The sequence below is a fragment of the Cricetulus griseus genome, chromosome 5 (genome assembly GCF_003668045.3).
Source record: "Cricetulus griseus strain 17A/GY chromosome 5, alternate assembly CriGri-PICRH-1.0, whole genome shotgun sequence".
NCBI classification, from domain to species: Eukaryota; Metazoa; Chordata; class Mammalia; order Rodentia; family Cricetidae; genus Cricetulus; species Cricetulus griseus.
This window is the reverse complement of record NC_048598.1, coordinates 165,067,467-165,094,028: the sequence shown is the minus strand read 5'-3', so window position 1 is coordinate 165,094,028 and position 26,562 is coordinate 165,067,467. Positions and strand designations below refer to the sequence as shown.

Below are 26,562 nucleotides of genomic sequence, written 5' to 3'. Positions count from 1 at the left end.
GGTCAGTGTTTTTGTTTGCTTTTAGCTTGACTATTGTCTTGCTTCTCAGTAATTGTCCATAATTTCTATTATAATATAGAATTTCCTTTCTTTACCAGTATTATGCCTAATACATCTAATTTATACATTCGTGTATGTCTATGTGCACACACACTTTCATGGTGCATCTCAGTGCAACATCTCTTCCACCAGTACACATCTGTAAATGTTAAATGAGGAAGGTGTGTGTGTTTTGTCCTATGCCTCCATCTTAGACCTCACTTGATCATCTAAAATAAATATTTATAATAAGAAAAATAGCTTCCTGATATATTCTTGTCATCCTTTAACCCATTTTATAAAATTCTAAAAAATGAATTTTTCTTTAAATGTTGGAATTTATAACATTCCAAAATGTATTAATTAAGATGGAATCATTATAATCCCTGTCACTTCCCATTGGGTAGTTAAGAGCCCATTTTGTCTCAGCTATTATCTCTTTTACATTATCCTTAAATTGGTAGTGATTATTCTCTAGCTGATACATTGGTTTATATTTAATGAGGCTCTAAATTATTCTACTGGGGTGCATGAAATAAATGAGCTATATTTACATACATTATACATTATGTAGATGGCCCTAGAGTAAACGACAAAGGCAATGTGTAGTATTGTTTCATTGCTGAAAAAGTAGAGTACTTAACCATATTTAAGTGGGGAAAAAACACAGCTTTGTGTTTACTCCAATAAAAAAATTTAAAGTGTTATATTATTGTAGTTTTTAAAATAGGAATTCTTCTTTTATGGCTTCCTCTTCCCATCCTTCAATAAAAATAAGGGATTATATTTTAAAAGCCATTTGAGATGTCTGAGTGGCTATAGAAAAGATGTGATGAGCAGTTTAAAAACAGAGTGATTTTTGCTTAAATCAAATTTAATTCACAGTTTTAGTTTTTATTGCTTGTTAAATTAAACTATTTTATAAAATTTTTTATTAAAGAAAACCTTTACATATTTGTCTCTCAAATGGTCAAGCTTTTTATTTTTCTGAAATATTGCCAGTTATAAGTAAGCAAATTAGACTGCCAGAAGTTCTGAAAGCCCTTAAATCCAAGCCCATGGATTATCATAAAGTTTAATGGGTGCAGCGTTTCTTTCCGTGCCCCCTAAGCAGTCTACAACTTGGCATACAATCTGTAACTACTGCTTATCTTTGCTGTTGCACATTTACTAGGTGGCCTGCATTTTGTGTGGTCCTTTGGTAGGAGCTGTATGAGTTATTTTAGCGAATATCCTTGGCCCTTTGCAGAGTATATGGAAATAGACCTTGTGGGAAAGACAGTTACTGCTCTTTCCGCCTTGCTTCATGTCAAAGCCAAGTCCTCCCAGTCCTATGTATCTTGCTTTTAGACGTTCTGAACTTTGACCTTCTTGTGGCTTTTTCATACTTCAGAGGGCTTTCCTGCTGTCTCATGGACCTTGGTAATTAGCAACATTCCAGACTTAAGGAAATGGCAAATCGTTATTTTGTTTTAAAGGTCAGAATAATGCATAGTTAGTATTATTTATTAGAGAGTTTAAATATCAATCATATTAAAGTTATACCTTTAACAGTTTTACTCTCCCATATCTCTTTATTGATATATATACCCTAAGCTACCACAGTCATGATTTGGACATCTAGGCATTATCTTATGCTCTGCTAAAATAACATTCTTCATTTGTAATTAGATCAAAGCAATACGTTTCTTGTTATTCTTTAAATGAATCTATTTTGCATCTGTATTAAAGTATACACTTTGTGTGGCATGATGTAGCAGACAAAAGATGGAGCACTAGCATGGAGAAGAGAGCCAGCCTGAAGTAGGGAAGACTATGTAGGAGGATGAGAGCCAAAGCAGTAGGGTGTGGACAAATTTGAGTGAAGCATTAACACATGCAGGCAGAGGCCATCATGAAACCCAGTGCTTTGCATGCGAATCTAAAATATTTAAAAACCATGTGCTTTATTCCTTTTATATATCAGATAGTTTAATAAAGCTAATATGTGTTAGGAAAATGTTAAAAAATTGTCACCTCACATTGAAAATCATTATATATGTGATTATTTCCCAAGTGTTCTATATGGAGGGCATGCAGAATAAATTCTGACCTCTCCCCTATAACTATTAGACAAGTCACCTCACCCTTTTTCTGAATCTCCTTTTTTGAGGAGATCTGTTTTTAAAATACATAGCTTATCCTCAAAAATGCCACAGTGAATAGGGAAATGACTTATCTACTCAGAACCATATTATATTAAGTCATCAATAGGAATAAAATCATGTTTTTGTTTTTGTTTTTGTTTTTGTTTTTTTGTCAGAAAGGAGGTAACTGTAGATGATGCTGTTAAGTGAAATAAGCAGGCTCTAAACTACGTGTATGGTGTTTCCTTCCATGTAGGAAATCTAGGGAGAGGAGAGATGGGAAAACAGGGAGATTGTTAGAGATCAGAAAGGAGGTCAGGAGGGAATGGTTATAAGAGAATAAAAATGAAGGTGATGGTTACTGGAGGACAGCCTATGCAACCATGAACATTTCAGAATGAAACCTGTTGTTTTCTTTATATACACTAGTTAAAAACCAACATACACCAGTTTAAAACAAATGGGGTAAGCTCCATGTGGGCTTCATAGCTGTTCTGAATTTTTTTTTTTTTTACTTGCCATGAATTTTTTGACATACTGGATCTCCAAACAACAGGACCCTTCCCAGCACAAGCCTTCTTTTCATTATTTTATGTCCTGGAAATAAATAGTTCATCTTGTTACAAGAATATACCTCTACAAGACTGCAGCAAGTAATTGTAGAAATTTTTCCTGCTGACCTTGACATGGCCGCTGTTCTTGGTACATTCCTACAACGATTACTATCTGTTTTTGCTTTCATAACTGACTGTTGAGTATGTGGTAGTCTCTCTCATTCTTTTCATCGGAAATGTGCATAATCAAGATGGACACTTTCTTTCTTGTAATTATTATTGCTCTGCTAGATTTTAATTATTTATAGCCGTCAGGCATTTATTGGTTTTTTAAAGGCCTTCCAATCCCAATCAGAATGAATAAACAATTAAAAGGAAGAAAGATTTTGCAGCCCGTCTTTTCCTTTTGATTGTGTGTGTTCTATATAACACTTAAATTATTCTTTATGAAATTAGTATATCCAGGAAACTGGAGAATTATGCTTTCGGCTGAGAGAATGGAAAACATGTTAGCATTTCCTTTGTAGGGTTTCCAGGGCGCCACAAGAGAGTTCTAATGCGCTGCTCTTTGCGTTCTGCCCAGATCCTTTTTCAGCTTATTCTAATGCTGGAGCAACAATTAAATGCTCCCTTGTCTTTTCTGTGTCCTACACCTCACTGAACACATGTCGGCAGAGAAAGCAGACATTCGTTATTTCTCAATATAAAACAGATCCTGCCAGGGAGCCTGCCAAACCCCACCAACCGTGACAGTCAAATCAATGCATGTTTTGGTTTAAATTTTTATTTTTGCCTTTCCTCTGTTTTCTGGGCTCTGGTATCTGTTGTCCCCCATGGCTTATCACCTTGTGGCCTGACAGTTTCTGACATTGACAAGACTTCCTGCCTACCTTTGTAATGTATATGCCTGACCATATGACTGCAACAGAAAATGACATTTTGACTTAGTAAATATTTGTGTTAGGTCCACTACATCTGTTTTACAGACTCCTTTTACTTTTTATTCCTTTATCATTTTGTAAAGCATATGTACTTTTAGCTTTTGTGTCAAAGCTACAAGTCCTTGATTCATGAATATTTCAGTTGTCTAGTTAGGGATTTAGTATTGACCATAGGATTTAGTTCTCTAATTAGTTTGTATTCATACCATAAAACAAAACTCAGCATGGTAAATTGTGGAGAATGGTTATGGAGCTGTGAATATGTGTTATACCACATAGTGAATTTTCTGATACTGCTGCTTATAAAGAGCACTTATATTTGATATTACACATACACATACACACATACACCCACATACACATGCATACCACACACACACACACACACACACACACACACACACACACACACACACTTATGAATCTACCTAGGTTCACACATAAAGTACCAGAAGTCAACAAGAAGATTGTGGTTTCAAGATCAGTGTGGGTAATATAGCAAGGCTGAGTATCAGAGGTGGTGTGGGGAGAAGTACTTAATCTACAGTCATTTAGAACTGTGCTTATGTTAATAAGACTGTCTCTGACACCTTTGTTGAGTGGTGAAGCTCTATGGATTTGGCTTCTGCTTTGGAATCTCTGGTTTTCAGTAGTTAGTAACATAACTTTGAAAAAAGATATTCCCCTTCCTTTGTTGTGAGTGTCCAAATAGTGGATTTTACTTTATAGAGTTTTATATTTCTGGGACTGTTTTCATGTGCTTTTGAGTTGTACAATCCTGTTTTACTGCTGGTAGTTTGTATTTTTTAGTCACATGTGATTCTATATTAATTTAAAACCATTAGTGGTCTAAAATAGATTGGGTTGTCTGTAGAAAATTAAAAACTCAGTGTAATTTTAATTTCCTTTTCACATGCCAAGGTTTTGATATATGTTTAAAAACCCTATCTTTGTAGAATTACTGGTTGTATTGCTTTGCTTTATATCTTATTAAACTGTCCATCTTTATTTTTTTCCTGGTTTAATAAGAAATTATTTATTTTGAGAAAAAGATCCCAAACATCAGGCTGTTCACAAAAATAACCCATGGTATTAAATTTAGAAAACAAATATTAAGACTATTACACTATTTTCCTGTAAGATGCATTTGACATGCCAATTCTCATTCACAAAAATACATGGTTACATTCGTGTTGAACAGCCTCACTCATGTGGGGGAAAACATACACCTCTAATGCAAAGCTGCTCTCAGGGTTACAAGTAAATGAGATGCTTCTGCAGTTATGGAAGCAACTACTGAAATCATAGGAAGAACTGTACTCCCTGCATAACAAGAGATTATTTTGGAGACAGTTGATAAAAAGCCATACATCTTTTTATTGTTAAGTCAAAGAGGTATCAAAATTAAAAGCAAAACTAACAGGGTAAGACTTAACAAAACTACTAAGGAGCATCAAAGGAAGTGAAATGGAGCTAGGTGCAGGACAATTATGAATCACTGAATACAGGAAGGATGAGGAGAGGGTGAACGGTGAGAATGCGCTGAAGACACTAGGGGAGAGGATCTGGTGTTACTTTGATCTCTCACAAGAGCCTAGGTAAATGAATAACAGGACAAGTTTCTAAATTCTGCTATGTGCTTAAGAGTCATCCTCCCCATTGGCACTGTCTCTGTCATCTTCTCCTTCCTCAGCCTCTTTTCATCATCCTTGATCAATTCCAGCAGGTCATCCCCCTGATCTTCATTGTCATCGTCATCCAGCAGGTCACCCTCCTCAGCAGAGTCATCTGCACCTGCCTCAGACTCCATCTTCACATTGGTCTCATCTGTTTTCACAGAGGCACTGCTCTGTTCTTCTTCAGACTTTTCATTCTTCATCTCTACTGGGGATGAGAAGGACAAGTCTGCTTGTTTGCTCTGTTCCTTTTCAATTTTTTCTAGGCTTTCCAGCAGAGAATCCACTTTTTGTTTTATCTGAGTGAGCTCCTTCTTAATGGCCTGAAGGTCATCTCCTTTCAACTTTCCAGACTTGGATGAAGATCCCCGTTGTCCACTCTTTGAATTAAATCCACTTGTGCTCCTTCAAGAGGTGTTTCCAGAAACACGCTGGCGTTTAGAAGGCACCACAATAGGAGCAATAGGAGCAGGAGGAGGAACAAGTGCTGGGTAACTGTACATCCTGTCATAGTAATCCCGCTGAAAGTCATAATCCAAATCAAATGAGGAACCGTACATCTCCGCTGCAGATCGTTTGACACCTGCTTTTCCTCGGTTCACTTTTGGCTCTGCAGCCAGGTTAATATCTAAAACCTGGCCAGCAATCATCCTGCCATCTTCTCCAGCTACAGCAGCCCGGGCATTTCTTTCGTTAACATACTGAACAAAGGCAAAGCCCTTATGCACAGAGCAACCCACAATTTTGCCATACTTTGAAAAGATTGCCTCCAAGTCAGACTTCTTGACCACAAGTGTGTTGAGATTCCCAATGAATACACGGGAATTATGGATCGAGGATCTGTCTTGTTGGTAACATTGCTAGCCATTTCCTTTGATGATAAGGTTTCTCACAAAGCTGAAAACAAAAAAATCTCACAAGAGTTCGGAGAGAGAGAGAAGATACTGCCTCTCCTACTACGGCTCGGTGTGAGACTGAAGCGACTGCAGGCAGGCAGCTCTCCGGCGCTCCACAAAATTACTGTCCATCTTTTTAAACTGATCTTTTATGTAATACTAAAGAAAAATTATCCCAACACTTGTTAAGGTATTAATGAAAACTTTACCCAGAAACTACTTCAGTACTAGTTCTCCTCAGTGGAGTGACTGGCCTGAGCTTGACACACTGTAGAAGTGTGCTGGGTGGAAAGGCAGTGGATGGAAACGCAGATTGTGACATGATAGCATTTCTTTCTGTCCTCTGAGACCGTGTTTTCCAAAGTGAATGTAAATTTATTCTACCCATACTTTTTTTTTTATTCTAACACTGCTATCTGTAATATATAATGATGCAATTGTATGTAAAATTACCTAGAACCTGGGTTCATGGCTATAAATTTAGCACTCAAGAGGCTGAGGCAGGTGAGTTTTCAGGAGATTAAGACCATCCTCAATAGTGAGTTGCAGGCCAGGCTAGGCCACAGGGTGAGAATATGCTAAACAACAAAATAATAACAGAACAAAAACCAAACAAAATCCCTAAAAGAGATGGGGGCTTTTTTGTTAGGCAATCTTGATAAAATTCTTACTAGAATCAGGCCAGTGTGGCCAACTATGCTGTAGAGGAGGTGGGAGCTAAGGAATTTAAGCAGAGGCGTGGCTGATGAGTAGTGAAGGTAGAGGGTACTGGTTGAAACTGGATGAGGCACATAAGGGGCAAAGACTTAAAAGTCTTTGTTACTGTGTCAGCACAGGCCACCAAGTTACCTTTATATTTGTGATTTTGAAGAGTGTCAGGTATCACAATATGCTTTAATTCTTTGCATTTGTTTCTATATATGTGCTTTCTATCTGAAACTCCATGCCAGCCTCACTTCTAGTGTGATTCAAGCTCGCTGGCCAGTGCAATTCCTAGTAACTCTTGCCATTCTACTGGCTCTCAATAATTTCATTTGCAGAGCACTCTTCCATTTTCAGACTCACACACACACTTTCTACTTTGTCTTTTCATGGATGCCTTCCTGACCCACAGGTCATTGGAGAATAGACTTGGTTGTTGTAAATATCCAAAGCCTGTGATTCATGAATCACACACACACACACACACATGCACACAAATGCATGCACGTCAGTGATATGCTGTCTGCTCTACAGTCTTCTGGTGACTGTAGAGATCCATGCGTGGATGGCTTTTGGATGGCTTCTAATCCTCAAAGTCCAGCCCCTTGCCCTTTGATTTCAACTGTGGCTTTTCATTTTTAATCCAACCTGACAAGTTTTGTGTTTCTCTTTATGAGCTCCATCCATTTATAGTGTTTGAAGTTAGAAAATCATTTGGATTTATGTTGTTCACCTGGTCATTTGCTTTTGTCTTGCTTTTTCTTAACCGTTTAATTGATTTTTTTTTCATCTTTTAGTATTTTTGTCACTTTTAACTTTTCACCTTGAAAAAGTATCAGGTTTACTGAAAGAATTTAAGAGCAGTACAAGACATTCATGTATGCTTTGAGATGAAGTATCTTATATCATCGGATTATGTAAATTGGGAAATTAATGTTAATGTAACTCAATTATCTAACCTTCAAATAGCATTCTTTCTTTCTGGGACATATCTTGCATTTTGTCTTATCAACCTCTCTAATCTGCCTTTCAGGAGCATGCACTTTGAAAATTGTATTTATCTGTCTGTGTATTCACTATTGATCTTTGTCTGTTTGTGTGAGTGTATGGTTTATGCATATATGGTATATATGTAGGTGTGTGTGTGAAGCATGGAGGCCAGGGGAGAATGTCCAGTTCACTGCTCTATCACTGTGGGTATCTCACTGAGCCAGCCTGGTAAACAGCAGGCCCCAGCTGTTCTTTTCTCCTCCCCCACTTTGCCTCCATACACAGACAGTTGTTGGCTTATTGACAATGCATATGCCCATGCCTGACTTGTATGCTACTTCTAGGGCTTTAGCCTGGGGTTATCATACTTACATCGAAAGGCACTCTTTCCCCTTGAGTCCTATCTCCTTGTCTCAGTCTGTGCTTTAATGAATGTCACATAATTACTTTTTGTGATGTTGCCAATTAGGTTTCTGTGCTGGTTAGTTTTTTTCCGTGTGACATAAACTGGAGACACTTGGGAAGATGGACCCTTTATTGAAGAATTTAATTCCATTAGATTTGCCTGTGGCCAAATCTGTGGGAGCATTGTCTTTATTGATAATTAATATAGAGCCCAGTCCACTGTGGGCATGGCCACCCTTGGGCATGTGGGCCTGGGCTGTATAGGAAAAGTAGCTGAACAAGCCAGGAAAAATGATCCAGGAAGCAGCATGCCTCCATGGCTCTGTCTCAATTCTCAGCTTTCTGTTTGTACTCCTCCCTTGGCTACCCTTGACAGTGGACTGTGATGTGGAAGTATAAATTAAATTAACCTTTTCTTCCCCCAGGTTGGTTTGGTCAGTATTTTATCATGGCAACAGAAGAAGGATATTTTCTGCCCTGTTTTCTCATGAATAAGCTCAGGATGTGCATTTCCCACAAGAATAGCACAGAAAAAAAAAATTAATCCACCTCAGTGTATCATATGAAGAGCTCATTATTAATGCTAACTTAGATTAGTAGATTAAGGTGGTATGTATTTCTGATAAAATTTTATTTTGTCTTATGGAATACCCAATTATTTTATGGGAGATTTCTTGAGGTTACACAAATATCCCCAATTTCCAATCATACATTGCGCACCAATTTTAACATACATTAATAATTCTTTTTTTCTCCATTTTTATTTAAATTAGAAACAAGATTATTTTACATGTCATCCCAGTTCCCTTGCCCTCCCCTCCTCCCCTGCAACCCCTAACTAACACCCTACCTCTCCCATACCCTTTCTTCTCCCCAGGGGGGTGAGGCCTTCCATAGGGAGTCTTCAGAGTCAATTTTTAATGGAAACATATATAGTGTTGCTTATCAAATGGTGGGATTCTGTTTCCAATCTACTCTGATATTAAGTGGGATTCTGCAATGAGGAAACACTATTTTCTATGCCACCCATTTGCCTACACATCCCATTCCTTCTAATTTTTTCCTCGTCCCCCTCTGCTTTCCTTTCCCCTTCTTTTGTTTATTAGTTATTTTTGTTTATTTTCTATCGTGCTCTAAAATTTCAAGTTTTTATTGTACAGATTGTACCAAATTCAGTTCTCAGAAGCATTTCCTGCTGCCTTCTCTTGCCTGTCAACCCTGTTGACTACCTCCTTAGGACACTTCAGACTGCTCTTGCTCTTTTTCTCATTCACCCACAGAGCCAACTGCTTCCTGAGGCGATCAGGCTTTTTTCTTTAGAGAGTAGTATTTAGAGACCATGATCAGGGCAAAAAGGTTGCTCACCAACCTTGCTGTGTCATTGTTTGCAGTCCTTTTATGTGAGAAGAAATTAGAAATTATATATACTCCTATGCACAGGACACATCCATCTATATCTACTTTTAAGTGTTTGTATTAGTATAAGCCTGTTTAAACAGGATGGATCCACTATGACATCTAACCCATCTAAACAGAATGGATCCACTATGACATCTAACCAGTCTAAACAGGATGGATCCACTATGACTTCTAACCTGTTTAAACAGGATGGATCCACTGACATTTCAGCCTCAAGCCATGCTAGGGCCCCTCCTAGGCTTCCTTTCTTATATGTAACTTTTTTCTCCAGTGTATCATTTTTATCATTTGTATCTATAATATGCAGGAGTGTAACATCAGGACTGTTAATCCATGCCACTGGGGCACGAAGTTTAATAACCACAATATAATAGTTTTGTCTCTCTCACAGAGTACAGAATCAAAATACTGTTTTCCAAATTGGTTATTTTATTTTTGGCTTCCTTCAGTTTACTTACTCACTTCTAATACACGTTGACGCAGGTGCTGTCCTTACAAACCCATTTTAGAGTCTTCTCACTTTCTAATTGTTCTAACTGGAGTGTGGGAAAGTAACGTGGTATGTTGGCAGTCAGCTTTATGTGAAAGTGTCCCTCCAGTTAAAGTATCATCTACACTATTCCACTTTCTCATTCATTTCTGGAGTGGAGGATGATTCATGAATGGAGTTGATCAAATATTTTCTCTTGTGTGACAATTTAGGTGATTAACATCCGATCCTCTTCCTGTGGGTTTCCCTTGATTACCTAAATCAATGCTGCCCTCTTCTGTCACAGTAGCAAAACCCAGTGGCTTTAAGTATGTGGTCTTAGGTGGATCTAGAGGAGGGAGTATTATTCCAGTTGCTTAGTTCTCATTGCATTTCTAGATCCTGGCATTTTGATCTGGCTTCTTGTTCCCTTTATCCTCTCTCTCTCTCTCTCTCTCTCTCTCTCTCTCTCTCTCTCTCTCTCTCTCTGTGCACTTCTGTCCCAAAGGATGGCAGCCAGTCACATCAAGCATTGTTTTACTCCACTCCCATGCTGGTGATGTCCTCACACATGTCACAAATCCTTATTTTCACACTTAAGCTGGGCTGCTGCTTCTTTTTTTTTTCCTGCTGTTGACTTTGAATCCGCTGTTAGCCTTCCGTTCTCTTTCCTCTGTGCATGTGTTTTCAGCTTGCCCTTAGTTGATGAGAGGGTAGGGGCAGGAGAACTTTTAAAGGCTAGTGCCCCCTCCATTCCTTTTTTCTTTAATTAAGTCACTTTGAAGTCTTAGATTTTTATGTTATCATATTATATTTGTAGAAAGGAGCCATTTGATATTCTTATAGTTTTTGGAGAAAATACTGAGGCTGTTGCAACTGGCCTTAGCCTCCTGGAAGCCTCAATGGTTCCTTGCCAATTTATTTTCTTCCAATTTAGAAATTTCTCCTCCTTCTTCCAGACATTTTGAGATTTATTCTCCATGTTTACGTGAAATTTTAAAATTAGTATTTTAATTGGCCTGGTTTTATTTCATCCATTTTAATTCATTTTAGTTGACTAGTCATCTGCTACTTTTTATGTGACATATTCCTTATCCAATATTGTGATTTTTTAAAAAATATTTTTAAATTTATCTGTTATTTTAATTATTTCCAGCAAAATGCTTGGTGTTTTTGATGTATGTGTTCATTTTAAAATTATTTCTTTTCTTTTCCATATCTTTCTTCCTCCTAGATGTATGCTGTGAGATTTGTTACCCTGTGCCTGGGTGACTCTTTAGTGTAAGAAATGTAGTTTTGCTCATCTGACAGAGATTGTAATTTTTCAAAAGTAGCATTTGTAGCTAGTTTTGTAGCTTTAGGGGAGAAGGTTAGTTTTGATTTTTTTTATCACTTGGAATAAATTGTTTTATTCTTGCCACTATTGTTAAAGTGACAAAAATGGTTGTCAGCAAATTGCTGGTCCTTTCTAGGTGTGTTCTGCCTAGTTAATTGAAAGTTTCTTTATATTTAGTGTCCTAAAGTTTCCCCAAAATTTATTTGTATGATTATTTTCCTTGTATCGCCCAAGATTCATTGGGTTTATGATTAAATCCATGTGTTCCTGGATCTGTAGAATAATTTCAGCAATAAGCCTTTATAAATAACTTCCCATTATATCTATTCTTCCTTTGTGCAGATCTGGTTAAAGATATGTTAGACATACTTTATGTATTCTGAGTCCCTTACTGCCTCTCTTAGTCTCTCTTTTGTTGTTTCTCTTACTTGTATTTTTTTGCATAATTTCTTCAACTCTTTATCGCTTCAATCATTTTCTCTTCAGCTCTCTCTAATTTATTGTTTGATCTATTTTTTTAACTTTTTTATTTGAATTGGAAACAAGATTGTTTTACATCTCAATCCCAGTTCCCTCTCCTTCTCCTCCTCCCCTACTACCCCCCACAACTAATACCGTATCTATCACACATCCTTTCTGCTCCCCAGGGAGGGTTTGGCCTTCCTTAGGGGGTCATCAGAGTCTATCATATCCTTTGGGTTTTATCAGCCTGGTCTGGACCCCTTTGCTCTAAACTCATCCTTCTCTGCATCTGGATTCCAGTTCAGTTCAGTGATTAGTTGTGGGTGTCTGCTTCTACTTCCACCAGCTGCTGGATGAGGGCCATCGGGTGGAGTATAAGTCAGTCATCAATCTCATTATCAGGGGAGGGCATTTCAAGTCTATACATGTTTGAGATATTTTTTTTATATTCATGTTTGAGAGGGTTGCCTTTTCCAGGATTTTACTCATTTAAATATATTGTAGAGTTTAAAATTTCATTTTGCATCTAGAAATTCCATTTTAAATTCATTGAGATTCAAAACTCTCCTATTGTCTTATTTATAACCTGTGAGTAGGAACACATTTATATGTTTACCTATTTTTCTCAGTACATAATCCATATGAGTAAAACAGAGCCAAAGAGCAGAAAGACCTGACCCATATCTAACCATAACTTTGCAAATAGATTTGGTAGGTTTCTGAATCATAATCATCTAATGAATAAAAGGATTTCCTTTGTATTTTCCTCTGACCTTAATTCATCACCACTGAAGGGAATTTTAGTACTTGTCTTCTGTAGGTAGGGCTTCACTTATCTGGGATGCCTTCTGAGTTCACAAAGACAGTGCAGTTGATTCCATCTTTGTTTGTGCAATAGCCATATTCTTCAGTAGTAATCTTTCTCTCTGGTCCTCCTGTTTCATATTCTTTTGTGTGTTAAGCACACACTATGTTCATTCCTGGAAAGAGCCGCATCTTTATGTTTAGGTGTGAAGGCATCATCTGCTTGTGGCTTCTCCTTAGTGTTCTTTTGCTGATTTTTGTATCATACTAAATGAGCTCTTTTAGCAGATCCTGAACTTAATCCAACACACATTGTTTTTTTGTTCTGCTTTTATAATGATTTCATTATACATTCTCTTTTCTTCTCGGATTCCCTTACATGTCTTTTTCTGTAGCTAACACTATCACCTTTGTGTCACTATTTTTTTTTTATTTTCCTTTATTTTTCTGAGACACAGATGTTTTCAGAACTGTGTTATATAAGCCAGTTTTCTATAACAAAATTAGGCAGGACATCTAATCAGTGTTTAATTCAGCATACGTTTATTTTCTGTCTCAAAGAAATTTTTACTGACATTGGATCTCTTTGTGTCTTTGGCTAAAGCATCTTCTTTATGTTCAGGAGAATGTAAGTATGTATCTACCAGATTTCCTTGTTCCCTTCCAAACCATCGTTTCAGGGAAGATGTGTGACCTGGCGAAGCACAAAGTTCTTTCCACCTGAGGAATTATTCTTGTGTGCTCAATTCATTTTGCATCCTTTCTTGATGAGAAACAGATCAGGAAGAAATGTGTGTGCCAGCCCTGACCTTGGGAACAGTTGCTTCTGCTCCCATGCAGGAAAGTGACTTGGACGGATTAGTTTTCAGGCTGAGCCTGACAGAACAGTTCAGACCAGATGAGAATTCTTTTGCAGGCTACAGCCCATTTTTTTTTTTTCTTGGAAGGGTATTGATTTTTTAAGACAATGATAAACATATTTTTAGAGAAAACGTTGTGTTTTACTTTCCTCCTACCAAACACTTAAGATTCCAGCAGTTGTTAACCAGAGGTTTTGTTTGTTTGTTTGTTTGTTTGTATTTCTGTAAATGTTCAAAAAGTGTCAACAAAAATTACACACAATTGTTTCTGTTAAGAGGGTATATTAGAACTATACAGCTTTCCCTCAGTTCTCTTTTGAGGTTTAGAAATAAACATTTGAAGCTGTTTTATGAGAACTTTCAGATTTCTGCCTCAGTAGACGTTGCTGCTGGGCTGAAGAGCTGGCTTAGCCATGAAGCATGCAATTCACAACATTCAGTTACTACTTCCAGGGAATCCTGCACCCTCTTCCAGACTTCCCCAGCTTCTGTACACACATGGCACACACATAAGTACACACATACATTCATGCATGCTCACCCACATACACATAGGTAAAAATTTTGCCTGTTACCCTGCCTCCATCTACATAAGAAGAAATGCTTTCAAATCCATTTCTTTGATCACTCATCATTTTTCCTTTAAATTGAAGGCATCATCTGAACATGGCTAATCTTTGGCATCCTTGTGTGATTTTTTTCCCCAATTTCTGTGTTTTATGCATGTGTGCTTTGCCTTCATGTAGGTATGTGGACTACATGTGTGCTTGGTGCCTGAAAACAGAAAATGGAATCAGATCCCATGAAACTTGAGTGATAAATGGTTGTGAGCCACCACATGGGTGCTGGGAACTGAGCCCAGGTCCTCGGCAAAAATAGCAAGTACTCTTAAACACTAAGCTGTCTCTCCAGCCTCGTTTTGCTGAGTTTCTTTTCATGTTCTTTGCCAACCAATACCTAATTTGTGAGTTTCCTGTTCATGCATCTACCCTATGTAAAATAGTGATTCTCATGTGATGGACCCTTGGCATTTAATATAATGTAAATTAGTAGATTCCCATTGTTGTCCATTACGTGTAATTCTCAGACCAGGTATTGCTTCATAAGAATGAAACGCAGCACAAATTCCTTGATTTTTACTTCTTTCCACCTGCTCCATAAAATACGGTGGTGGGATGTATTCAGCCCATGGCCCACTGGCTTTTGTGCCCCAGCATAACTATGAATCCTGCCTAATTCAAAAGTGCAGCCTAGATGAAAACATGAGACATTTCTCACAGTCCCCTCCCCCTTGTAACACCATTGCATGGGTCTCAAACATGAGTTTTGTACATGATAGGGGCATGTCACTTTGTCAAAAGTTGCACCTGACTTATTGGTTAATTCAAACATGATATATATTAGCTAAAAAATTCCAATGTATCATGGTTGTCCTCATCTGTAAAGTCTGACCTTTGGAGACTTGGGTAATCTAGTAGCTATCTACAGAGTAAGTACAATGAATGTATAGAGGGCATACAGTAAGAATTGCTTTGAGTATAGAATACAGCATGGGAGAGTTCTACCCTAGCATCTTATAACTTAACCAAGAGGATAAGACTTGTAGCTATGATAACTATAAAAATACTAGTAAGATGTTTTGAGTAAAGCTATGGAAGCAAATTGCTGATGCGTAGAGTACGTCATGAAGGAAGCTGTCATAGGTAGGTCTTTGAAAACTGATGTGCATTTCAAATATAGTTATTGGGAACCAATTTTCTGGGGAAAGAGGCACAACCACAGAAGTTGATTCTGAATTCTTCTTAGGGCATCATTCATAATATCAATACGGAGGAATGTCAGTTGGAAGTTTGCATCAGAGTGACTGGATACTCTGGACTGGGAAGATGAATGTTCATGAGATTGTGTTTCAGTGAAGTGTAACTTGTTCCTGGTGAGATTTAGAGTAGCTATAGGCAAAGCTAAGAGGCTGTCTAAGGCACATTAGAGTACTGTGAATACATGGTGCTGTGTAAACAAACTGAGCCTGAAGTCAGACTGGAGAGAATGCCATAGTGGAAAGTGATTAGCCTGGGTAACTGTTGGGTGGTAAGCTGTGTAGGCTCAGAATACTTTGCTAGTCAAAGAGTACAATGTATGAGAGACCACTTTTTAAATTTTGTTATCTTATAAAATTGATAGTATTAATGATGTTATAAGAAAATGAGGTAAAACTGTGTGACAAGTTCCAGGTGTATAATCACTTAACAGCAATTAACTACTTTTTTTGTCAAGCCATATATCTCAGGTTTTGCCTTCCAGATTTTAGCACAATTTTAATCAGTGTCGTTGTTACTACTTCTTTGTTTTTCTTATTCAGCAAAGGATTATTTTGTATTTTATATTTAATAACCCTAGGATCCCACTTTTAATAATTATCCCATCCCACAAATACTTATTGAGCCTCAATTATACTGTAAAGTCCCGAATTAGGCATAAAATAGGGGACACAAAAGCTATGTATGGTGACTGATTATCAGTGACCCCAAATATATTTTCAATAATATTTATTACCTAGACTTTGGGGATATAGTTTTTCTTTTTCCAGAAGGAGAAAGAGGAAATGCTCTCTCTCTCTCTTTTCTTCTTCTTTGTCCTAGACAGTTAGTTTATGGCATTTTCATCATTTCTCAATTTTGTTTGTTCTGAGTAATCAACAATAACATTTCAATAAGATATCAAATCAAATAAACCAAAATCAGTTCGTAATAACAATATGACCACTTTACTTTTTAAAGGATTTTTATTTTAATTAGAAGCAAGCTTGTTTTACATGTCAATCTCATTTCCCTCTCTCTCCCCTCTTCCCCTGCTCCCCATTAACACCCAATCTCATTCCCAGGGAGGATGAGGCCTTCCAAGGGGGATCTTCAACGTCTGCCATATCATTTGGAGCAAGGCCTAGATCATCCCCCTTGTGGCTAGGTTAAAAGAGTATCCCTCTACGTGAAGTGGGCTCCCAAAGTTCATTTGTGTACGACTGATAAATACTGATCCACTACCAGAGGCCCCATAGATAAACCAGACCTCCAAACTGACCTCCTCATTCATGGGCTCTGGTACAGTCCTATGCTGGTTTCCCAGCAATCAGTCTGGGGTCCATGAGCTCCAATGATGAGATTGATGACTACCTTATATGCCATCATAGTGCCATCATCGAGTAGCTGATGGAAGCAGAAGCAGACACCCACAGCTCAACACTGAACTAAACTCTGGAATCCAGTTGCAGAGAGGGAGGAGTGATGAGCAAAGGGGTCAAGAACAAGCTGGAGAAACCCACAGAAAGAGCTGACCTGAACAATATGACCACTTTAAAATGCTGTTCTTTTAGAGAGAGCCATTTTTGCTTCTTTCCTTTGACCTGCTCTGAACACTTAAGCTTATATCCACTAGGTGACAGTGTGTCACCACTAGACCTCATTTTCCTATGTCTGCAAAATACATATAAAAACAAAGTTAACACCTAATAATTTTAATTTGGTATTATTCCTTATATTCATGATATTAACTAAAGTAACAACATTGTTGAAGGTTTATAAAATCTGCTGTTTGACAAATTTTTGCTTTGTACTTGGAATAGATACAGCCAAAAATATGTACAGATATCTTGTTTGTTTAAGGTATTTGAAGGTTTCTGCCACAAAGGGATTATTTTTTGTTACTTATTTATCAAAACAAGATTGAGAAAAGTGAAGGATGTTAATATCAAAGTATAAGCAACCTGAATTTCTAAGTGGTTTTGTAGCTTCAGGAAGCTGAGTTCACTATTGGGTTTGGAATTTGCCTGGACAATACAATGTTTATTTTTCTGGAAGATTTTCAAATCTCCAGAGACTTTGGAAGCCTAAATATGTATTCATATATTTTAACTTTATGGTTCTCGAAAAATTCATTGCATTCCTTAGCAGTGGTGTGTATGGAGAATGAATATCTAAAAAATTTCCTTTTGTGTTGTCTGTAAAGACTGGGAGAACAATGATATCATTGCCTTTCCTGCTATTCTTTGAAACTGTGTTCTAAAAACGTCCATGTATCATTCTCACAGCCTAACATAAACATAATTACACGTCTTTGAGTGTTGACATCTGCATCCTACAATGATGAGAGTTAACATTCTTGAGTCTTGTTTTTAAAGAGGTCTTCTACTTCTCATACTCTGGAAATAGTTTCTCAATAGAATTTACTTTTGTCAAATTAAGAGGGGCAATGAGTAAGAAAAGAGTAATGAAGAACTAGCTTTTATGATATCAGCCACTGCTGTGCTTTCTGAAGGCCACTTCATTGCAATTTGATTTTGGAACAAGAGCTTTTCCTGTTGTAAATGTCAAGGTGGAACTGGAAAAGTGAAGAGAGAGCTTCTATGAAATGAGGGGGTATTGTTCTGGTGACATTCTTTAAAGAATTGCCTATTTTCTCAAAATCTCACTAGAGACTTAGATGTCTCATAAGCATTTCTGCCTAAGATTTTACTACTTTGCAGAAGATGAAGAATATGATGGACTTCAGAAAATCTATTCATCAACAGACAACAATAGGACAAGATTAAGGAATGTGTAGGTTTCTACTCACAAAACTTAATTACTGTGGAGTAAAATTAGAATATTACATTATCTGTTAAAATGATAATGGTGATGTTTTTGAGTGCTAGTGCTATCAAGAGCAGGAAAGAGTGACATGAAGAAAAATATGGCAAAATGGGAGAGGCTTAATTGGGAATAGGGACTAGATATCAATACAGAAGGTTGGTGAAAGAGGGATAAATAATACCAAGAGGATTGAAAATGCCATAGAGAATCATATTATTTTATATTTATTTAAAATTACAAGTGTGGGGTTGTTTGAATGAGAATGTCCCCCATAGGCACATATATTCTAATATTTGGTCCCTAGTTGGTAAAACTCTTTGGGAAGGATTAAAGTGTGTAGCCTTGTTGGAAGAGATGTCTCACTGGGGGTGTGCCTTGAGGTTTTAAAAACTTATACCATTTCCATTGTCTCTCCATGTACCTTCTACTTGTGGATCAGGATGAGAGCTCTCAGCAGTTGCTGCCATGCATTTCATCAGCCATCACTAACTATAACCCTCTGAAACTGTAAGCTAATTAAACACTGTCTTTTATAAACTACTTTGGTCATGGTGTTTTGTCTTAGCAATAGCAAAATAACAAAGTATGTACACACATATATACCTTTTCAGTAACGTGTGCCACTTGGGGAGATAAAGATTCCTCCAAGAGTCATAGATTATATGACAGAAACCCCAGAACCAAGCATGAGAAACCTCCTTTTGTATTGTTGGTTAGGGCAGTCCAAGAGTCTCCTAAAACAATATATAAAGGGGTTGCTTTTCTCTTTGGTTACTTCCCAGAAGTTGAGGGTAAGTTTCTGTTGCTAAAGACAACATACACTTTTGACAAAAGTATTTGGATGACTCAAGGGGGATCTGACCTGAAATCTCTCTGTGAATTGGCTTTCAAAGTACTGGACAGTGTTATGCAAGTTACCAACAGAGAGAAGCAATCAGCTGTGATGCCTACACACTACAACAATAAACTACAAACAACCACAACCAGCACAGAAAAATAGTTATGAAAGGTGCAATAGTGGCTCTTATCTTGTACCAACCAGCTGAGTAAACTTAAGCCCTCTGAACAGGAGAAATCATACCTGGTAATGGAATCTTAGCTAACAATCCATGGCTAGTGGTATCAGGACTCTAAGAAGAGAACTTACTACTGCCACTATACTTAACCTGTATAATTCCTAAAAGTGTTCTGAAAATGTATCCTTATGCCCAGACATAGGTGTAGCTTTCACCATCATTGAAGAAGCTCCTCTTTGTAGCAAGCAGAGACCATTGCAAAAAGTCACAGCAGGTCAAAATGCAGAGAGCAACTGATTGTGGGATGCTGGGCCCTAATAGATACATCTCCAGCACAGGCCCTACACCTACAGCTTAGGGAACATCACTGAAGAGGGTCAGAAATAGTCTAAGAGCCAGAGTAACATGGAGTATGTCATGAGACGATGTCTTCTAGAAGTGACAGGCAAGCTACATCCATGATACATCAATACTGTGACTGCTAAAATAAGGCCTGAACCATGACACCATGAATGGACATGCTAATGTGTAAGGGGGAAATCTCATGGAGACCCAAACCCTAGGCAAACAACTATGGGCAAATGAGGACTGCAAAGAGAGGGAGAGGTAGTCTTTCTTGGTGCTCCCTAAATGATTATCCAAAAGTAAGTGATCAGCCCCGAAGTCACATACGTACAAGTAACACTAAAGACACTCAGCAGCTTTTAAAATAGATTTATGTGTACATACATGTATGTATACATGTACATACATATGTGTATATTGATAATAATTAAAAAAGAAACCCTGATTTGAGAGGGAGTAAAGTGGGATGTGGGAGAGGTTGGAAGGAGGGGAGAAATGATATATTTTAAATTTTAAAAATTTCAAAAATAAAATTTGGATGAGAAAAAAGATAATGATTAGAACTTGTGTATGCACGTGTGTGTGCACAACTTTTGTGCGAGCATAGTGTATTTTAACTCAATCTTGAAAGTGGAGGTGGTAGGAAAATAAATGAAGAAAGGTTCCTAGGTAAAACTCATGGTAAATCCTGCTGCTTAGTATTGCAGTTTAAGGCTATAGAACATTAAAAATAGTCATTCCATGTGGTTCCTTTGATGTTATTCCTAATACTCTCAAATTCAACAGTTAAGCTTTCAATATGTCATGGAGTAATTGTCATGCACTGAAGAAAACTATGTACAAACTTGGTTACTTTTAGCTTGACTGCCACAATATATTACTTAACATTCTATTGACTTAAGTCAATAGGAAACTAAAACTTTCTGAATTATTGCCGTCTCAGCCCTAAGCCACAGAAGCCATGTGGTTCAACCCCATGGACTTGGAAACTCCTAGTAACCCAACGGTGATAAAGACCAAACACAGGCATCTTGTCATCTCAGGAGGGCTCTCAGCTGATGCCATGGTTTATTGAGAAGTCCATTTAAATAGTCTTCCAAGGGCAGGGGCAGCATCAGGAAGCATCTATTATGATGTATATAGCCAATATCAAGTGATTCTATTAATTCAAGCATTACCTAAACAGTTCCTAGTCACATAGAGTTCTCAGCCCAGGCGTGGCCTACTCAATGCTTAGGCCCATAGAGATGCAAACTAGGAGGTATTCTACACTGAAGCCATGGTAAACAATAGCAGACCTTCTCACATTAGCAATACAATAGTGGGCCAGAGCTCCCGTTTACTGGAGGCTGGACCTCAAGACATTCCATAATGGAACTATTTTGGTCCCTGACAAAGTATTAACGTTTATTGCCCGTCATTTAAAAAAAAAAAAGGATTTTCCAAACAAAAGATTTTCTTTTTAAAAATATTGGGAATGTGTATAGCCATAAATGTTCTCTGAAAAATTAGAGAAAATTCTAGATTTTGGATGTTACCAGATGAAAATTCAATTTAAATGTAGACCAACTTTTATTTTCACTTTATTTTTTATTATTTTATTTTTTACATTCCAATCCCAGTTTCCTTTCCCTCCTCTCCTCCTTCTCCTTGAACACCCCCTCTCCACTTCCCATATCCACCACAGAGAGGGTAAGGCCTCCCCTAGGAAGTCTACTAAGACTGTTCCATCATCTCTTTGAGGCAGGAAGAAGGCACCTCTCCACCCCCCACACCCCTGTGTCTAGGATGAGCAAGGTATCTCTCCATGTAGAATGGGCTCTACCATGTCAGTTTGTGCATTAGAGTTACATCTTGGACCCACTTCCCTTGGCCTCATATGGTCCCAGTCACACCATTGTCTCCTATATTAAGGGAGTCTAGTTCAGTCTTATGCAGGTTCCCCATTTGTCAGACCTGAGTCACTGATCTCTCACTAGCTCAGGTCAGCTGGTTCTGTGGATTTCCCCATCAAGGTCTTGACTCCTTTGTTCATAGTCTCACTCCTCCCTCACTTCAATTGTACTCCATGAGTTTGGCCCATTGGGTAGTTGTGGATTTCTGCATCTGTTTCCTTTTGTTTCTAGAAAAGGGTTCTAGCTTCTTTGGGGTTGTGGATTTTAGTCTGGGTGTCTTTTGCTTTATTTCTGGTATCCACTTATGAGTGAGTACATACTATATTTGTCTTTCTGGTTTTGGGTTACCTCACTGAGGATAGTTTTTTTCTAGTTCTGTCCATTTGCCTGAAAAATTTAGGATACCATTGTTTATTATTACTGAGTAGTACTCCATTGTGTAATAATACCACATTTTCTTCATCTATTCTTCAGTTGAGGAGCATCTAGGCTGTTTCCAGGATCTGGCTATTACAAATAATGTTGTTATGAACATAGTTGAACAAATGTCCTTGTGGGGTAAATGTGCCTCCTTTGGGTATATGCCCAACAGTGGTATTGCAGGGTTTTTGAGGTAGGTTGATCCCTAATTTTCTGAGAAATTGTCATAATGATTTCCACAGCAGCTGCACAAGTTTGCACTCCTACCAGCAATGGAGGAATGCTCCCCTTTCTCCACATCATTTCCAGCATGATCTGTCATTGGTGGTTTTGATATTAGCCATTCTGATCAGTATAAGATGGAATCTCAGACTGGGTTTGATTTGCATTTCCCTGATAAATAAGGATGTTGAGCATTTCATTAAATATCTTTCTGCCATTTAAGATTGTTCTGCTGAGAATTCTCTGTTTAGTTCTATATCCCATTTTTAATTTTTTTATTTTTATTATTTAAATTAAAAACAAGTTTGTTTTACATGTCAGTCCCAGTTCCATTTCCCTCCCCTTCTCCCCTGCTGCTATCCCATCTCCTTTCTGCTCCCCATGGATGGTGAGGCCTTCCATGGGGGATCTTCAAAGTCTGTCATATCATTTGGAGCAGGGCCTAGGGTTGCTCATTAACCCCAGACTGATAGCTGGGAAACAAGCAGAGGACTGTTCTAGAACCCCTGAATGAGGATATCAGTTTGGAGGTCTGGTTAATCTATGGGGCCTCTGGTAGTGGATCAGTATTTACCCCTAGTACACAAATGAACTTTGGGAGCCCTCACCACATAGAGGGATACTCTCTCAGACTAGACACACTGGGGAGGGTGTAATTCTCATAGGCCAAGTAACATATAAAGGCAAACCTATGAAAATTACACCTCTCTTTTGATTGATTTTAGTTTGAAATCTAATTTGTTATATATTAGGATACCTACACCAGCTTGTTTCTTGAGTTCATTTGATTGGAAAATCTTATCCTAACCCTTTACTTTTTTGTATCTGTTGAGATTTGCTTTGTTACAGAGTATGTGGTCTATTTTTGAGAAGGTTCCATGAGGTGCTGAAAAGAAAGTATATTCTTTTGTATTTGGGTGTAATATTCTATGTCTTTTAAGTCCATTTGATTCATAACCTCTGTTAGTTCCCTTATTTTTCTGGCAGATCTTTCCAGTGGTGAGAGAGGGATGTTGAAGTCCACCACTATTAGTGTGTAGGGCTTGTTTTGTGATTTAACCCTTAGTAATGTTTCTTTTACCAATGCAGAACCCTTTTGTTTGGGGCATAGATGTTCAAAATTGAGATTTTCTTTTGATGGATTTTTTTTTCCTGAGATCAATATGAAATGCCCTTCTTTATATTTTCTGATACATTTCAGTTTGAAATTTATTTTGTTGGATATTAGGATAGCTACAGCAGCTTGTTTCTTAGACCAATTTTATTGTAAAATTTTTCCCAACCCTTTACTCTGAGATAATGTCTGTCTGGAGTTTGAGATGTGTTTTTTGTATGCAGCAGAAGGATGGATTCTGTTTTCATATCCAGTTTGTTTTCCTGTGTCTTTTTATAGGTGAATTGAAATTATTTTTTGTTGGTGGTGATGGCATTGTCTGTTCAATTCCCTTTAGAATTTGCTGCTGTAAGCTCATCGATTTCCTGTGTCCTTGTGGATGTAGATGAGTTCCTTGGGCTAAAGTTTTCCTTCTGGTACTTTCTTTAGGCCTAGGTTTGTCGATAGGTATTGTTTAAATTTGGTTTTATAATGGAATATCTTGTTTTCTCCATCTATGGATATTGAAAGATTTGCTGGGTATAGTAGTTTGGGCTGGCATCCATGGTCCCTTAGCAGCTGCATACTGTCTGACTAGGACTCTCTGGCTTTCATTGTTTCTGTTGAGAAATCAGGTGTAATTCTGATAGGTATGCCTTTGTATGTTACCTGGCTTTTCTCCACTGCAGCTTTTAATATTCTTTATTTTGTATGTTTATTGTTTTGATTATTATGTGGTGAGGGGACATTTTTTTTGGTCCAGTCTATTTGGTGTTCTGTAAGCCTCTTGTATTTTCATAGGCATGTCCTTCTTTAGGTTGGGAAAGTTTTCTTCTATGATTTTGTTGAATATATTTTTCTGTGCCTTTGAGTTGGGCTTCTCCTTCTTCTATCCTTAAGTATTATTATCTTCAGTCTTTTCATGGTGTCCCAGATTTCCTGCATGTTTTGTGTTAAGGATTTGTTGGATTTGAGATTTTCTGTGACTATTGAATCTATTTTCTATATCATATCTTTAACACCTGAGATTCTCTCTTCCATCTCTTGTACTCTGTTGTTTTCCATTTCCAGAATTGCCTTGTTTTGTGTTTTCTTTATTGCCTCTGTTTCAGATCTCATGTCTCCTATCATTTCCTTCACTTGTTTGATTGCTTTTTCTTGGTTTCCTTTAAGGAATTTGCCAATATCTTCTTATTTTTTGTTTGTCTTTTTCTCCATTTCTTTAAGGAAAATTTTCATTTCCTCTTTAATGGCTTCAATCATCCTCATAAAGTTAATTTTAGGCTGTTTTCTGCTACTTCATTTGTGTTGGGTTGTTCAGGTGTTTCTGTTGTAGCACCACCAGTTTCTAGTGTTGCTGTATTGCTCTTTATATTGTTGTATGTGTTCTTACCTTGTTGTCTATGCATCTCTTCCTCTAATTGGTATAGGTGGAGCTTGTGCTTCAGGGGGGTCTCTCATTCTCCAATTGGTATAGTTGGGGGCTATGGCTCTATTGACCACTCCTTCACACACAAGTAGAGCAGAGCTTCTGGTGAATGCTTCTCCTAGTGAAAGTAGGCCCAATGCTCAGGTGGTCACTCATTGAGGTGCAGGTGGGGCTACAGATCCTGTGGATGCTCTTCCTGTTGGAGATGTAAGTGGGGTTGAGAGTCCAATGGTTGTTGTATTAGTGGGTTATCTCCAAACAAGAAATGGCAGTGGATGCTGGCTGCGACACAGGTGCTGTTTCCCAGAGGAACTCTGTGTGATAGTTTCTGGAAGCTACTGCTGGAAACCATTGCTACCGTTTCACCTGGGCCTTGCTCCTGGACCTGAGGCTTTGGCCTTCCTCTGACACTGCTCCAGGGTCTGAGGAACATGGCTCCCTTGACACTGCTCAGGGCCTGAAGCTCGAACCTCCCTCTCCTGCTACTTCTCTGGGCCTGAAGCTCCAACCTCCCTCTGGTGCTGCTGGTCCAGGCCTGACTCTCAGGCTTACATCTAACTTGTAAATAAATTTAATGTAATTTGTTAAAATACATCAAAGCACAAAGAAAGAATTACCATAAATGTGTTGTATTATCAGGGTTCCTTAGAGGAACAGAATTTATAAAATTATGATATATATATCATATGCATATAATTTATTATCTTGGCTATATTACATATATCATATATTTATTATGTTAGCATTATATATATATAGTGGGAAATTACCAATACGGAGTCAGGTAGAAATATAAGGGTATTTAATAGGGAAAAGCCTTACTTACAGAGCGACCTAGCCAGCCAGCAGCAGCCTGTATGCAAGCCGAAAAGAGAAACCGAAAGCGCAAACGCAGTCACACTACATCTCTTTGACCACGCCCCCACAAGCGTGGTCAGGCACACCTGTGGCCAGCCCCTAAGTAGGCATGGCTACAGCTTCCCCTACAATTCCCCTTTTAGTCTAAAAGAGAATTAAAACTTAACAGTTTAAAGTATCCAAAATTAACAATCATAAAGGTAAAATATAAGAAGATACAACAATCTGCTTATGTCACATCCTAATTATCTATTTTAGCTAAACCCTAAAGTCATCTGAAAGAGGTGTCCAAGCCTGAACACCTCCTTGCAATCCCAACCATAAACAATAGGAAGCTATCCCTAACTAGGTATATACACTATCCTAAGTGACAACAATGGGGAAAGGAAGTAGGCGTGGCTATAGCTTCCCATATATATATATATATTGGGGATTTATTGTAATGTTGCACAGGCTATGGTCCAGCTAGTCCAACAATGGCTATCTACCAAGGGACAATCCAAGAATCAAGGAGTTGTTCAGTCCACAATGTTGAGGCTGGATGTCTCAGATGCTTATCAGTGTATACTGGAATCCCAGCGAAGTTCGTTCTAATGCCAATGAAGGAATGGATTTGCTAGTAAGAATGAGAACAAGCAGAGATAGATAGATAGATAGATAGATAGATAGATAGATAGATAGATAGATAGATAGAAGTCACTTCATTTTCCCACGTCCTTCATGTAAGCTGCCAGCAGAAGGTGTGGCTCATATTAAAAGTAGACCTTCCCCCATCAGAGATCTGGATTGGAAGTTGGTCTTCCCATTTCAAATGATTTAATTAAGAAAATATCCCTCAGGTGTACACAGGCATTTAGGTCTTAGTTAATTCTAGATGTTGTCAAGTTGACACATTTATCATCCTAAAGTGGATTTTTTAAAAAAACAATTCATATTCTTTCCTACAGTGTTTTTACTGGAGTACACTTGTTTCCCTTTCA

At 37.9% G+C, this 26,562-nt stretch overlaps 1 protein-coding gene and 1 pseudogene across 2 annotated transcripts in view; one reads left to right on the top strand and one right to left on the bottom strand.

Annotated features, from left to right (window-relative positions):
* Crppa (CDP-L-ribitol pyrophosphorylase A) overlaps positions 1-26,562 on the top strand; it is a 282,328-nt gene that overhangs the window by 252,572 nt on the left and 3,194 nt on the right. The gene's annotated exons all lie outside the window — the stretch shown is intronic.
* On the bottom strand, positions 5,301-6,237 carry LOC100758202 (annotated as a pseudogene).